Source organism: Ranitomeya variabilis, chromosome 1 (assembly GCF_051348905.1).
Source record: "Ranitomeya variabilis isolate aRanVar5 chromosome 1, aRanVar5.hap1, whole genome shotgun sequence".
Classification (NCBI taxonomy): Eukaryota; Metazoa; Chordata; class Amphibia; order Anura; family Dendrobatidae; genus Ranitomeya; species Ranitomeya variabilis.
This window is the reverse complement of record NC_135232.1, coordinates 79,169,534-79,184,586: the sequence shown is the minus strand read 5'-3', so window position 1 is coordinate 79,184,586 and position 15,053 is coordinate 79,169,534. Positions and strand designations below refer to the sequence as shown.

Below are 15,053 nucleotides of genomic sequence, written 5' to 3'. Positions count from 1 at the left end.
TGTGACCCTCCACGATCTTGTCTCTGATGGCCTTGGAATGCTCCTTTGTCTTTCCCATGTTGACCATGTTTGAGTGCTGTTCACAAGTTTGGGGAGGGTCTTAAATAGTCAGAAAAGGCTGGAAAAAGAGATAATTAATCCAAACATGTGAAGCTCATTGTTCTTTGTGCCTGAACTACTTCTTAATACTTTAGGGGAACCAAACAGAATTCTGGTGGGTTGAGGGGTTGAATAATAAATGACCCTCTGAAAAGACTTTTCACAATTTAAAAAAAAAATAAACAAAGAAATAACATTCTTTTTTGCTGCAGTGCATTTCACACTTCCAGGCTGATCTACAGTCCAAATGTCACAATGCCAAGTTAATTCCAAATGTGTAAACCTGCTAAATCTGCAGGGGGTTGAATACTACTTGTAGGCACTGTACATATATATATAAAATTAACAAAATATTAAAAAACCAGTAGCGCTTCCAGCATGAAGAACCCGCAGCAGGTAATGATACAAAACCACCCTTTTCTTTGTATCGTAGTAAGAAATAATAATAAATAATAAAATACCTGCGCTGGATAAAAAATCCTCCACTGAATCTTTATATATGTCAGAGCATAACCATAAAAAAGGGGAAGACAGAATGAGGAACTCAGCGGAGCTAGGATTAACAGGACCAGCGTGTATAAAGTAAAGATGGTGTAGACTTTACCTCTATCTTACACAGCGGTGCCGTGGAGTCTTCTAAACAGCTCTTTTTGGAGATGCAACTTTAGCCAAGGGAATACGGTGGAGAGTCTTCGGGTAGATAGGCTGTGAGCGCTGCCCCGGCCGGTGGCAGAACGCTCCAGGCTCGCCTACCACGTGGAGTGAATGAACGCTTGTTGAGCCGCTAGGTTCTCTGCCGAAGCAGGACCTTCCATGATGTCACGGTCACGTGAGTATTCACATTCTACATATATATATATATATATATATATATATATATATACACATATAAAAAAAAATTATTACCGAAGTAGACAAAAATACCATGAGGCTAACCACCTAGATGTCTGCTTAATCCTATAGGAAATGTAAAACAACCACTCATCCTTTGTGAATGAGTTTCATAGTCTCATTGCTCTAAAAGCGAAGAAACCCAATCACGTTAGTACCATAATATTGCACTTTCCCCCTTTAGAAGGGAAGGAACCTGAGCACTGGACAGTTGCAAACACACTTACCTGGTCCTAATTCATGGTACTCTAAATAAAAGTATTTGAAGTGAAAACTCTCCAAAAGACCACCACTTTGTGAAGGCCACTCATTCCGCCATGTAACACAGCTGTCCCCAATATCCTGGTCTCTGATTCCTCCCCCTGGATCCACAGCCCTCTGTTGGGCTCCTCTTCGGGTTTTGAAACTTACTTGGGGTGGCTTGTTGTAACAACTGACCATGATCAGCCACAGGTGCTTGATATTCTTAAGAATGAAGAGGAATTTTAACAAGTAAATATAAAAATATGTGGGTATTGCATTCATTCTCAAAAGGACAATTCCACAAGTTGAGCGCTGCACATCAAGAGAGTGATTGAGGGCAGATATTCAGATATTAGTTAATTATACTGTTCTGCAAAATGTATTCCTACAGGTAATAAGCATAGAAAACAAAAATAAACACTTCTTGGCTTCCACCTACTACTAAAAAAGTTACTAGTGACAAAAAAGATGATTGTAAAATGTTAATCGGCTCTGAGCAACAGCACATGTGAAAAATACTTGGGTATACTAATAGATCACAAAGAGAGTACGTTGATAGACAAGGGAAAAGACAGAGGCGTAAGTCAGGTCACAGTGCAGGGTCAATAACGAGAGACAGGGGATTAAAAGCCAAAGGACAAGACAAAGGGATAGTCTCTAAACATGGTCCAAAGGATCAGGCAGCAGAAGATCAGAACTTAGAACAACAGAATCATTCTAACACTCACCAGCAGGGGGGCTGTAGGAACGCAGTTAAACGAAAGCCCCCCATAACTGCGTTGCCAAGGGAACTTGGGGGAGCATCGTTTAAAATAAGGCAGGGGCAGTGGGGATTGGTTTAAGGGATGGGACGAGAAGGGGGTGGTCCGTAATTTGTGGGGCAGGTTTGTAGGGAAAAGTGCGGGAAAGGGGGCCATTACCTTTTATTCAGCGAAGTGTGAAGACGTGCACGATGTCTTCCGTGGAATCCATTCTGGGGCAGCTGCGGGAGATGGCGCGGTCCAGGCGTGGCGGCTGGCTGGAGGATCAGCTGGCAATGTTGCTGGGCAGTCCTGGAGTCCAGGGGACTAGATCACGGAGAACCCGTCCCCCGGAGTGTTTGTCCCCGGAGCTTGGTGCGCGCGGCAGCTGCCGGCCACGGAGCCCCTCTCGGGACCCTGCGGAGGGCGAAGGCTGCGGGTCACCTATCCACCCCGGCCCGCCCTCTGGCAGGAATCCTCCGGCCGGCGCTGGTGGCGCTGGGCGGCGGTCGGGAGCAGCGGCGGTGCAGGCCAGAAGAGATGCGCAGGCCGCACCGGAAGTGCCTGCAGAGGATCCGGTTCAAAGGGCAAACATGGCGGCGGTGAGCAGGAGCGTTACCCGGCGAGGCCGGTGACGGCTACAGCGACGAGGAGGAGACCACAGGGAGCAGCGGCGCAGAGGAGCAGCAGCGATGGAGGCAGTGGTTCGGCAGCGGGTAACCTGGGGTCTGACCCACCCCGGGTGCCTGGCAGGGCCGGCGTTCCTAGCGGCAGGGCGGCGGGCAGGCGTATTTCAACCCCTCAGCCTGGCCCAGTTCGGAGGGGGCGCAGTGTGGCAGCGGCTGGGGCTCGTGGCAGGGCCCAGCAGGAAGATAGGCTTGGAGACGAGCTGGCAGCTGCCAGGTCCAGGTCGCCCAGGAGGTCGAGGGAGAGGTCCATCTCTTCTGCTCCGGTCCCCCCTGGTGACGAGGAGGCCAGGGGCGCGGGCCAGGAGCAACAGAGCGGCGCTGAGGATTCCGGATCCGAGAGTGACCCACGAGAATTCGGTGATCGCACGGCTGGCGGGGACACAGCACCTGCGCAGCTTCGCGAGTATGAGGCTGATTCTTTTGCGGTGAGGGATAGTGGTGTACGGCCTGGGGATAGCTGGTATGGGGGGGTCGATTTGGCAGGGAGAGGAGGGGCTAGCACTGTCGGGGTTCCGGGGGTCAGGGAGCTTTTGGCGGGTATGTCTCAGATTTTGCGGAGATTGGATGGGGGGGCCTTGATAGTGCGCGGTCGTCTCCAGTAGGTGCATGGTTGCCGGCGTCTGGCCAGGGTGCTAGAGTGGTTGTGGGGTCTGATGGAGCGAGTGGCGTTGAGCAAGCGTCGGCGGCAGGGGTGTCGGTCTCGGGTTCAAACGGAAAAGGACAAAGGGGATGCGATTAAATTGGATGATAGAGCTAAGGGAGAGGTTTATGTGTGTTTTGAGGGGCCGTTAGGGGCTCATTTAAAGAAAGAAATAAAAGAGAAAATTTGGAAAGATGAATATGTGGAGATTTTCTCCCTCCTGCCTTTAGAGAAGTTTAATTTAGACAAGGGTAAGAAGGAGGATAGTAAAAAGGAGGAGGAAGAAAAGAGGCGCTGGCGATTAAAACCGCAGACGTTTGTGAATTGGCAGCAGACGTTTTCAATTTTGGCAAGTGTTATCGGGGAAAAGTTTCCGGAGAACTGTTCGGGCCTGTTTTGCCACCAGGATGCTATAGGGGAGGCATACAGGGTGTACGGGGGTCAGGTGTGGCTGCGGTATGATGAGCAGTTTCGGCAAAGGAAGGCGGTCAGGCCTGAGATAAAATGGGATCAGAAAGATATAGGGTTGTGGTTGAAAGTTATGGCTCCAACGCGGTTTGGGCAGTCCTTTCATGGGGGGGAGGGGGTAGCGGTCAGCAGTCTGGACAGGGAGCTGGGGAACAGGGGTCACAAGGGGCTAAGGACAAAACAGGGACGTGTTGGCAGTTTAATGACGGCCAATGCAAATATGGCAGTACATGCAAGTTCAAGCATGTCTGTTCTCACTGCAGCGGGGCCTCGCATGGAGCGGCCAAATGTTTTAAAAAAGCAAGGGGTAAACCAGCAGTGGGAGGCGGTCAAGGGGGTGACACCAGTGAAGGTTCAAAGGATGGCCCCTTATCTAAGTAGGTATCCAGATCGGGAAAAGGCGAGGCTACTGTGGGACGGTTTTTCTGAGGGTTTTCGGATTCCTCATCCGGCTCATACTATCCCATTTTCAAAAAAGAATTTGAGGTCAGCTAATTTACATGCGGAAGTAGTTACGGCTAAATTGGCGAAGGAGGTTGAGTTAGGGCGTATGGCGGGGCCGTTTAGTGTTTTACCGATGGAAGGGGTGGTTGTTTCGCCTCTGGGGGTGGTCCCTAAAAAGGAGCCTAATAAGTTTCGTCTTATTCAGCATCTGTCGTATCCGAAGGGCCAGTCAGTTAATGACGGCATCGCTGAGGAGCTTTGTTCCGTGGTATATACATCTTTCGATGCCGCGGTACAATGGGTGTGTAGATATGGAGCTGGCGCGTTAATGGCTAAGACGGATGTTGAATCGGCTTTCCGATTGCTTCCGGTTCACCCCGATAGTATCCCGTTGTTAGGATGTTTTTGGAATGGGGGTTTTTATTTGGATAGGTGATTGCCTATGGGTTGTTCGATTTCATGTTCGTTGTTTGAGTCCTTTAGTACTTTTCTTGAGTGGGTTGTTCGGGATGTTTCCCAGGTTCCGTCTGTCATCCACTACTTGGATGATTTTTTTGTTTGTTGGCCCGCCGGATTCTTTGTTGTTTGGAAATTTTTTGGCTAGCATGGAATGGGTGGCGGGACAGTTTGGTGTGCCTTTAGCGCGGGAAAAAACAGAGGGCCCTTGCACGGTTTTGAGTTTTTTGAGTATTCTCATAGACTCGGAGAAGATGGAGTGCAGGTTACCTGAAGAGAAGTTGTCGGCTTTACGGCATGAGGTGCTGAGATGTGAAAAGTTGCACAAGGTTACGTTAAAAGAGTTGCAGTCGCTGTTGGGGCGTTTGAATTTTGCGTGCCGTATCATGCCTATGGGCAGAATATTTTGCAGGCGATTGTCCAGGGCGACTGCGGGAGTGGGTTCCGCACATCATTTTGTACGTTTGAATAGGGAGCATAGCGAGGATTTAGTCATTTGGCGGCGTTTTTTGGATAATTATAATGGTAGGGCTTTGATTCAACAGGAAGATTTGAATGATTTTGATTGCGAAATTTTTACGGACGCAGCTGGCAGTGTTGGCTATGGAGCCTATTGTGCAGGTAAATGGAGCATTGGTGTATGGCCTGATTGGTGGGGTGCAACTGGTTTAACTAAAAATTTGGAGTTGCTTGAGCTTTTTCCAATTGTGGTTTCGGTGTTCATTTGGGGTCGTACGTTCCAGGATAGGCGGGTTCATTTCCATTGTGATAATTTGAGCGTGGTGGCGGTGATTAATAGTCTTTTTTCATCCTCTCCCCCAGTAATTAGACTGGTTCGGGAGTTAGTTTTGCGGTGTCTGGAGTTGAATACCTGGATTTCGGCGGTACATGTTCCCGGCGTTCAAAACTCTATAGCCGATGCTTTGTCTCGTTTGCAGTGGGAGCATTTTCGGGAGTTGGCGCCAGAAGCAGAGGATGCAGGAACACCATGCCCTTCTCATTTGTGGCGGATTGTTGCGGATGAGGAGGTCGGTTGATACAGGCCTCGGTGTCGGGCAGGACGTGGTCAGGTTACGAAGCATCATGGCATATGTGGGAAGGGTGGTTGGAGCAGTTGGGTTCTGTTGAATCGGATGGTGACAAGGTGATTGCGATTTTGCTTTTGATTGGGTCAGCGGAGGAATGGGGTTAGTCGGTGTCGAAGCTGAATAAATTTATAGCTGGTTTGGCTTTTGGTTTCAAGCTTCAGGGTTCCGTGGATGTTACTAAGGATTTCTTGATTCGGCAGGCATTGAAGGGTTTTCGGAAGGGTTCGTCAACTTGCGATGCGCATAGGCCCATATCTTTTGCGACGTTGGAGCGTTTGGGGGAAGCGTTGTGGGGACTTTCTAGTTCTTATTTCGAGGCAGTTTTGTTTCGGTTGGCGTTTTCATTGGCTTTTTTCGGGGTGTTGAGACTTGGAGAGTTGGTGTCCCCTAATCGGTTTAAAGTGGGGGTTTGTTAGCAGAGGATGTGGAATTTTGGTCTGATGGAATCGCCTTTTGGATTAGGCGGTCAAAGACCGATCAGTTGGGAAAAGGGAAGCGTGTGGTTTTAGGGAAGGTGGTTGGGGGTTTGATGTGCCCTCATCGGTGTTTGGAGGATTATTGGGGATTGTGGCCTGGCAGGTCTGGCCCAATTTTGAGGCACCGACAAGGTGAATTTTTGTTGCGGTTTCAGTTCTCGGCGGTATTGAGAAAAGGGCTGACATCGTTGGGCCTTGACCCATTTTCCTTTGGGTCACACTCGTTTCGGATTGGGGCGGCGTCTGAGGCTGCTGGTTTGGGTTTGGGGCCGGAGGTTATTCGGCGTATTGGCAGGTGGTCGTCTAATTGGTACTTGTCTTATGTTCGCAATTGATGTTGGTTATTTGTTTGGTGGGTATTAATTGTTGTTGTATTTTGCAGGTCGGACCCCACTGCTGGCCTGGATATTTGGACATTCTTTTGTGCATTGGGGTGCAATTCGTGCTGATGCTAGGCGTGATGGTAGGCAACTGGGTTTTAAGAGAGATGCGGTGTTGGTCCGATGGTTGGGTTTTCGGGGCATGTTGTGGGGCAGGATACTATCCGAGTTTGCCCACGCTGCTAGTTTGGATCGTTCCCCGGACATTGTTGTGGTGCATTTGGGTGGGAATGATTTGGGGTCTAAGCCGGTACGAGAGCTTATTCGGGATATCCGTTTTGATTTTTTGAGATTGTGGGTATCCTTTCCAGGGATGGTGACAGTCTGGTCTGACATCGTGCCCAGGAAAACGTGGAAGGCGGTTCGTTCCCTTAAGGGGATCAATAGGGCCAGTGTGAAGCTGAACAGGGCTGTGGCAAGCTTTGTTTCCCGGAATGGGGGTGTGGCAGTTCGGCACTTTGAATTGGAGGTTGGTGTGGGAAATTTTTGGAGGCGTGATGGCGTTCATTTGAATGATATTGGTCTGGATTTGTGGATGTTGGCCATACAGGAGGGCGTTGAGAGAGCCATGGCGGTGGTGGGGCACTCGCGAGCCTGAAGTTTTCAGTGCTGCTCGTGGTTGGCGGGGGGCGGGGTTCTTGGAGTTGGTGTTTTATGGGGTTGATCTGGCTTTGGTTTACTGGCTCTGGACGAGGAGTTTACCTCGGGAGCTTTGGGGTTTGTTTGCCGGGAAAACGGGTTACATGGTGCCCTCGAGCTGGTGGTTACGGCTGAGGGTAAAGAAGGTTTTCACTTAAAAGTTGGTTTGGGCTTTTGCCTATTGGGTGCCAGATTTATTAGTGTGATAGAAATATATATATCATGTAGATCTCACTTGCATGTATACTCCTCTATAATCAAATATATACTTATATGCTCACAGCTAATATATACATTATAATCAATGGTTTAAAATGGCTGACACGAACTGATATAAGCCAGACAGATCATATGGGGTTTTCCATCCCAAAAAGCGGAAGTTGGGTCAGATGTCTGAAATAATGCCTAGAATATAGCTGAATCTTGCTGAAACGGCAGACCAACAGTGTCAGATGTCTCAACTCTGTCCTATATGCAGAGAGCTCAATTCTAGTTGCTTAATCAGCTTAATCAGCAGTCATATGAGCATTAATCACAATATTCCATATATGTTTAGATAACCAATGACAGAGGAGCTAGACAATATGGTAATTAACTAACCACCCCTGACAACCCCTAACCACTCCTTTCTATGTGAAAATATAAAACTATGTATGTACAATAAAGTACCAGTATTGATGGAATGTTGTTCTGTCACAGTTGTGTACAGTCCATTCTTGATGAGCGCTCTAAATACTCAGTCTTATTGGGAGCGGCCACAGCACACACAGGGATATATTTATCCAACCCAAATATTTCCATATCATTAGCTCCAAGAACCCTCCCCTCAAGTTTTTTATACAAATGTATAATTGGTGTTATTTTATGTTTGTTTTGTTAATAAAATGGCCGCTGTGGCCAAATTATCCAAAGAAATAATTGTCACGTCTTTATTGAGGGTAGGAAGCATTTCTTTGGGTAAATGTGGTCGGGGGAAGGCACTATGCGGGTCTCGAAGGTCCAATCTTGGGATACGCAGTCAAGTAAGCACAAACTGCGTCTGGCATTGATCAGGGGCAGACAGCTAAGGTAAGTAGTAGCTGGGCAATCACCAGAATACCGAACACCTGGAGAAAGTTCAGTACCAGTCACAGATTGGACAGCTGAGCTGTCAATCAAGGCACTGACAGCTCAGCAAGCCCATCACAAGAATAGACAGCCAAGATGTCAATCAAGACACAGACAACTCAGCAAGACAGTTTCCACAGAACAGCATAGCAATCATTTACTGAGCAAAGGAATTGTGACACAAGAGTCTAGATCACGTGAAGTAATTATCCCCCTCTACTCCTTCTTGGTCAAACATCATCTGGAATGCTATGTCCAGTTCTGGGAACCACATTAAAAAAAAAGACATTGAAAGACTGGGGCAAGTTCAGAGAAGAGCTACCAGGATGGTGAGCGGACTGCAAAATATGCACTATGAGGAAGGATTACTGGACCTGGGAATGTTTAAAATGAGGTTAAAAGGAGACTTAATAGCTGTATACAAATATCTGAAGTGATGTCACAGTGTCGAGGGATCATCCTTATTCTTATTTGCACATGGAAACACGAGAAGCAATGGAATGGAGCTGAAAAGGAGAAAATATAGATTAATCAATGAGTGGAACAGGCTGCCATGAGAGGTAGTGAATTCTCCTTCAATGGAAGTTTTCAACAGAGGCTGGACAGACATCTGTCTGAGATGGTTTGGTGAATCCTGCATTGAGCAGGGGGTTGGACACGATGACCCTAGAGGTCCTTTCCAACGCTAACATTCTATGATTCGATCATCTTTAACTCCTTTCCACAATTTTGTACTTTTGAGAGTCCAATTTTTCCTACACGTCTTCAAAGAGCCAAAATTTTTATATTTTTCGATCAACATAGACATTGTGATGGATTGATTTTTGCAAGACACGTTGTAGTTTTGAATGACATTTTTGATAGGGTTAAGGTGACAGAAAAAAAGTGCTTTTCTAGAAAATCTGTTTATTAACTATTTGTACTTTTCAATGCAAAGGCTAATTCAGTTTACATATTTATTTTTTAGTTTCTTCTATTTCATTATGTAAAAGAAAAGAGAGGGAGATTTCAAATTTTCAGAAACAGCATTTTTATATATGTTTTATGGGGCGTGAACCTAAAATCATCTGTTTACTTGTCCTATATATAAAAAAAATTGACTTAAATAGCTAAAGTCACTGGATGTATAGCATAGCCTGCATCTGGGTATGTGAGCGCTCAGCTTCAGAGCTGGCTCCATGCACAGGAACCTGTTAATGGAAATTCCAGTACAGTGGGGAAAAAAGTATTTAGTCAGCGACCAATTGTGCAAGTTCTTTCTCTTAAAAAGATTAGAGAGGCCTGTAATTGACATCATAGGTAGACCATAACTATGAGAGTCAAAATGAGAAAACAAATCCAAAAAATCACCTTGTCTGATTTGGCAAGATTTATTTTGCAAATTATGGTGGAAAATAAGTATTTGGTCATTAACAAAAGTTCATCTCAATATTTTGTTACATATCCTTTGTTATCAATGACCGTGTTCAAACGTTTTCTGTAAGTCTTCACAAGGTTGGCACACACTGTTGGTGGCCCATTCCTGCATGCAGATCTCCTCTAGAGCAGTGATGTTATGGGTCTGTCGCTGGGAAAAACGGACTTTCAACTCTCTCCAAAGGTTTTCAGTGGGGTTGAGATCTGGAGACTGGCTAGGCCACTCCAGGACCTTCATATGCTTCTTATGAAGCCACCCCTTCGTTTCCCTGGCAGTGTGCTTGGGATCATTATCATGCTGAAAGATCCATCCATGTTTCATTTTTAATGTCCTTACTGATGGAAGGAGGTTTGCATTCAAAATCTCACGATACATGGCCCCATTCATTCTTTCATGTACACGGATTAGTTGTCCTGGTCTCTTTGTAGAGAATCAGCCCCAAAACATGATGTTGCCATCCCGATGTTTCACAGTAAGTATGTTGTTCTTTGGATGCAACTCAGCATTCTGTCTCCTCCAAACACGACGAGTTTTGTTTCTACCAAACAGTACTACTTTGGTTTCATCAGACCATATAACATTCTCCCAATACTTTTGCGGATAATCCAAATGCTCTCTAGCAAACTTCAGATGGGCCAGGACATGTACTGGCTTAAGCAGGGGAACACTTCTGGCACTGCATGATCTGAGTCTGAGGCGGTGTAGTGTGTTACTGATGGTAGCCTTTGTTATGGTGGTCCTAGCTCTATGAAGGTCATTCACTAGGTTCCCCCATGTGGTTCTGGGATTTTTGTTCACCGTTCTTGTGATCATTTTGAACCCACTGGGTGAGATCTTGCGTGGAGCCCCAGATCGAGGGAGATTATCAGTGGTCTTGTATGTGTTCCATTTTCTTATTATTGCTCCCACAGTTGATTTCATCACACCAAGCTGCTTGTATATTGCAGAATCAGTCTTCCCAGCCTCGTTCAGGGCTACTATTTTGTTTCTGGTGTCCTTCGACAGCTCTTTGGTCTTCACCATAGTGGAGTTTGGAGTGTGACTGTTTGAGGTTGTTGACAGGTGTCTGTTATACTGATAACAAGTTCAAACAGGTGCCATTACTACAGGTAATGAGTGGAGGACAGAGGAGCCTCTTAAAGAAGAAGTTACAGGTCTGTGAGAGCCAGAAATCTTGCATGTTTTTAGGTGACCAAATACTTATTTTCCACCATATTTTGCTAAATAAATCTTGCCAAATCAGACAAGGTGATTTTCTGGATTTGTTTTCTCATTTTGACTCTCATAGTTGTGGTCTGCCTATGATGTCAATCACAGGCCTCATCTTTTTAAGTGGGAGAACTTGCACAATTAGTCACTGACTAAATACATTTTTTCCCCACTGTATGTACAATGCTGGTAAGGGGTTAAAAACTACAAAAAGCCAAAATACAAAATGAACATTATGTAGCCAAAGAAATCAAAGCAAAACTGAAAAATGCTCTAAGTTTATAATTATAAAAAAATCAAATGGTTGGTCCTCTATGTACAGTGACATGTAAAAGTTCGGGCACCCCTGGTCAAAATTACTATTATTGTTAGAAAGTTGAAGATGAAATGATCTCTAAAAGGCCTTATGTTATCGATGAGTAGAGATGGGCGAACCCGAACAGTAAAGTTCAGCTGCTATTTTAGGCTGAGGGGAAGCAATATCCATGGCCCCTTACCAGCCTGAGAATACCAGTCTTCAGCGTTCGTCTTTAGCTTGACTGGTTGTCAAAAGATGGGGAGACCCCATGTAATTTTTTTAAATTATTTATTTAAATAATTAAAAAAATCGGAGTGGGGACCCATTTATTCTTGATAACTAGCCTTAATAAAGTTGATAGCTGGGGGTTCCAGCCCCCGGCTGTGAGTTTTGCCTGGTTTGTTATAAAAAAACGGGAACTCAAGTAATTTTTTTAAATGATTTATTTATTTATTTAAAGTATCACAGTGCAGCCCTGACCTCAGAGTTCACCATGACAAACTTCTCAAAGTGAACTGCGGTGAACTCTCTGAACTCAGCGCTACACCGTGAGAATTTCTCACTGTGCTAGCAGGGATCTCTCCGAGGTCACCACAGTTCATTTGCTCAGCTGGGAACACAGCATCAGTGACCTGTAGTAACCTTGATGACGTCACCACTAGCCACTGATGCTAAGCTCGCAGCAGCTCATTTCCCAATGGTTCCTCATTCCCCAGTGGTGCGGGCTGCTATTTTTAGGCTGCGTGACAATATCCATGGCCTCTTACCTGTCTGAGAATACCAGCCCCCAGCTGTCTGCTTTAGCAAGGCTGGTTGTCAAAAATGGGCGGGACCACACACCGTTTTTTAAAATTATTTAAATAAATTAAAAAATCATAGTGGGGACCCCTGTATTCTTGATAACCAGCCTTGGTAACGCTGCCAGATGAGGTTTGCCTGGCTGGTTATCAAAAATACAGGGCAACCCACGCCATTTTCTTTTTATTATTTATTTACAGCGCAGGCACTGGCTTATGAATACTCCCACCTGCCGCTCCTGCTCTCACTGTTATTTGCAGCAGCAGATGGGAGCAGTAGTTCCATCAGCTGACACAAGTGACCGGAGGTCACCTTATACCTCTAATCACAGCTGTGCACTCACACTGTCTTGACAGCATAGGAACTGTGACTGTCTGACCGGAGGTGACGATTTTACCACCGATCAGAAGAAGTGTTTGCCTTGCTGTCATGCACATGACAATGTCGCAAACACTGTATGTTTGTGCCCCCCTATTCAAGTGAATGGGGTCCGGGTTCAAGTTCGGGTCCGGGTACTGTTCTGGTAACTGTAACTGTTTGGCTGAATCCGCTGGACCCAAACATCCAGATGTCTGCCCATATCTAAAGTTAGAAAAAAAATGGAATCTGGCTCAACAGGACTGGATTTTCCTTTTTTTTTTATTTTTCAAAAGAAATTACCTATTGTCTCCTTCCCCACCATCCTGTTGAATGTAAGCCCGCAAGGGTAGGGTCCTCGCCCCTCTGTATCATTCTGTAATTGTTAGTTTGCTTACTGTAAGTGATATCTGTAATTTGTATGTAACCTCTTCCCATGTACAACCTCATGTACAGCACCATGGAATCAATGATGCTCTATAAATAAATAATAATAATAATAATAATAATAATAGTGCACACAAAAGAAAAATGTACATGGTCGACATGACCCAGTCAACGCGTTTCGATTGCACTAGGCAGCCTTATACTCATCATGGGTCATGTCGACCATGTACATTTTTCTTTTGTATGCGCTATAATTTCTTTTGAATTTCTTTTGAAAAAGAAAAAGAAAAGGAAAATCCAGTCCTGTTGAGCTGGACTCCAATTTTTTCTATTTTACTTGATGTGAGGCCAGGGTGAGGTGTCTGAGCCCCAGGTGGATGAGCATAGAGAAACTGGGTGAGTAGGAATCAAGTTTCTATAATCATATCTAAAGATGACACATTTCCTTTGTATTTTAAGGCCAAAAAAAAATTGCAAAATGGAATTCCCTACATGGTTAGTACCTAGTAGCACCTCCTTTTGAAAGTATCACAGCTTGTAAATGCTTTTTGTAGCAAGCCAATTCTAGTTTGATGGATTTTCATTTATTCTTCCTTGGAAAATTATTCCAGTTCTGTGAGATTCCTGCATCATCTTGCTTGCACTGCTATTTTGAAGTCTAGCCACAGATTTTCAATGATTTTCAGATCAGTGGACTGTTAGGGGCCATTGTAAAACCTTCAGCTTGTGCCACTTGAGGCAGTCTACTTTGGATTTTGACATGTGTTTAGGATCATTATCCATTTGTGGAAGCCATACTCTTTTCAACTTCAGCTTTTTTACAGATGATATTATGTTTGCATTAGTCATGAGCAAGCGCTAAAAAAAAAAATCGTTACTCAAGTCGAGCAAATCGTAATACTCAGTTGTTCAACCCGAGTAGCGATTATAATGGAAGTCAAGGGAAAACTCTGGAGACTCCCCTCACCACCTCGGAGGTTAGGAGGGGATCTAAAAATTGTTTAAGAAGATGGAAACAGCACTGAAATGGCATGTAAAGAGCATGGGGAAGACCTCTGGAAGCATCTCTGAATCCTAGGTCACTGCTGGGAACAATGTTGTCAGAGTATTAAGCCACTTTTACAGACTGACAATAAAACAAACAAAATCACAGATAAAATGGATTTTACTGGAAAAACTGTTAAGGAACATTCTTTCCAGGATAATGATTAGTGATGAGCGAATATATTCGTTACTCGAGATTTCCCAAGCACGCTCGGGTGACCTCCGAGTATTTTTTAGTGCTCGGAGATTTAGTTTTCATCGCCGCAGCTGAATGATTTACATCTGTTAGCCAGGCTGAATATATGTTGGGGTTGCCTGGTTGCTAGGGAATCCCCACATGTACTTATGCTGGCTAACAGGTGTAAATCATCCAGGTGCGGCAGTGAAAACTAAATCTCTGAGCACTAAAAAATACTCGGAGGTCACCCGAGTGTGCTCGGGAAATCTCGAGTAACGAGTATATTTGCTCAGCACTAATAATGATTTATATATAAAGCAAAATAAATAAGAGGAAAAAAATGCCCCTCCACACCTTGAGCTATGTTCACACACAGTGTTTTTGCTGCTTTTTTGCACGTTCGCATTGCATTCAATGGTGAAAAAAACATTGAAAGGGAAACATAATTTTATCATATTAATACCTTATCTGGCCATGTGGTGTGTGAGACATGATCAGACACATCCTGTTTAATTTATGAAGGAAGGACTCTGAAAGTCACAAAGTTTTTTTTTTCAAGGCCATCACTATTTGTAGAGGGCCATCAGGAGGTCCTTACTATTGTTAGAGGCCCAGCAGGTGGCCCTCACTATTGTCAGAGGGCCATCAGCCATCCTCACTAAGCATTTTTTGAGGACCAACACACGCTATTGCTAATGCAAAAAAATTTATCCATCTGAGGTGGGCAAATGTTCTTTTTCATATTCATACTGTAAAGTTTGAAACTTGGAGGGCCAACAGGCAGCTCCCACTATTTTTAGAGGGCCATCAAGCTTCTTGTGGCACGATGAAACCTAGATACAGCTTTTTGGTACAGCACATCATTCTACGGTTTACTGTAAATGGAGAGACCTACAAATCAAAGAACACAGTAGTTACAGTCAAATATGGTAGAGGTTCAAGTATATTATGGGGTTGTTTTGCTGAATCTGGCACTGGGGGCTTTGAGTGTGTGCAAGGCATGTT

At 45.0% G+C, this 15,053-nt stretch overlaps 1 protein-coding gene across 2 annotated transcripts in view; it reads right to left on the bottom strand.

The window, feature by feature from the left end:
• The window catches only part of HCN1 (hyperpolarization activated cyclic nucleotide gated potassium channel 1), a 508,213-nt gene that overhangs the window by 117,229 nt on the left and 375,931 nt on the right, over nt 1–15,053 (bottom strand). The gene's annotated exons all lie outside the window — the stretch shown is intronic.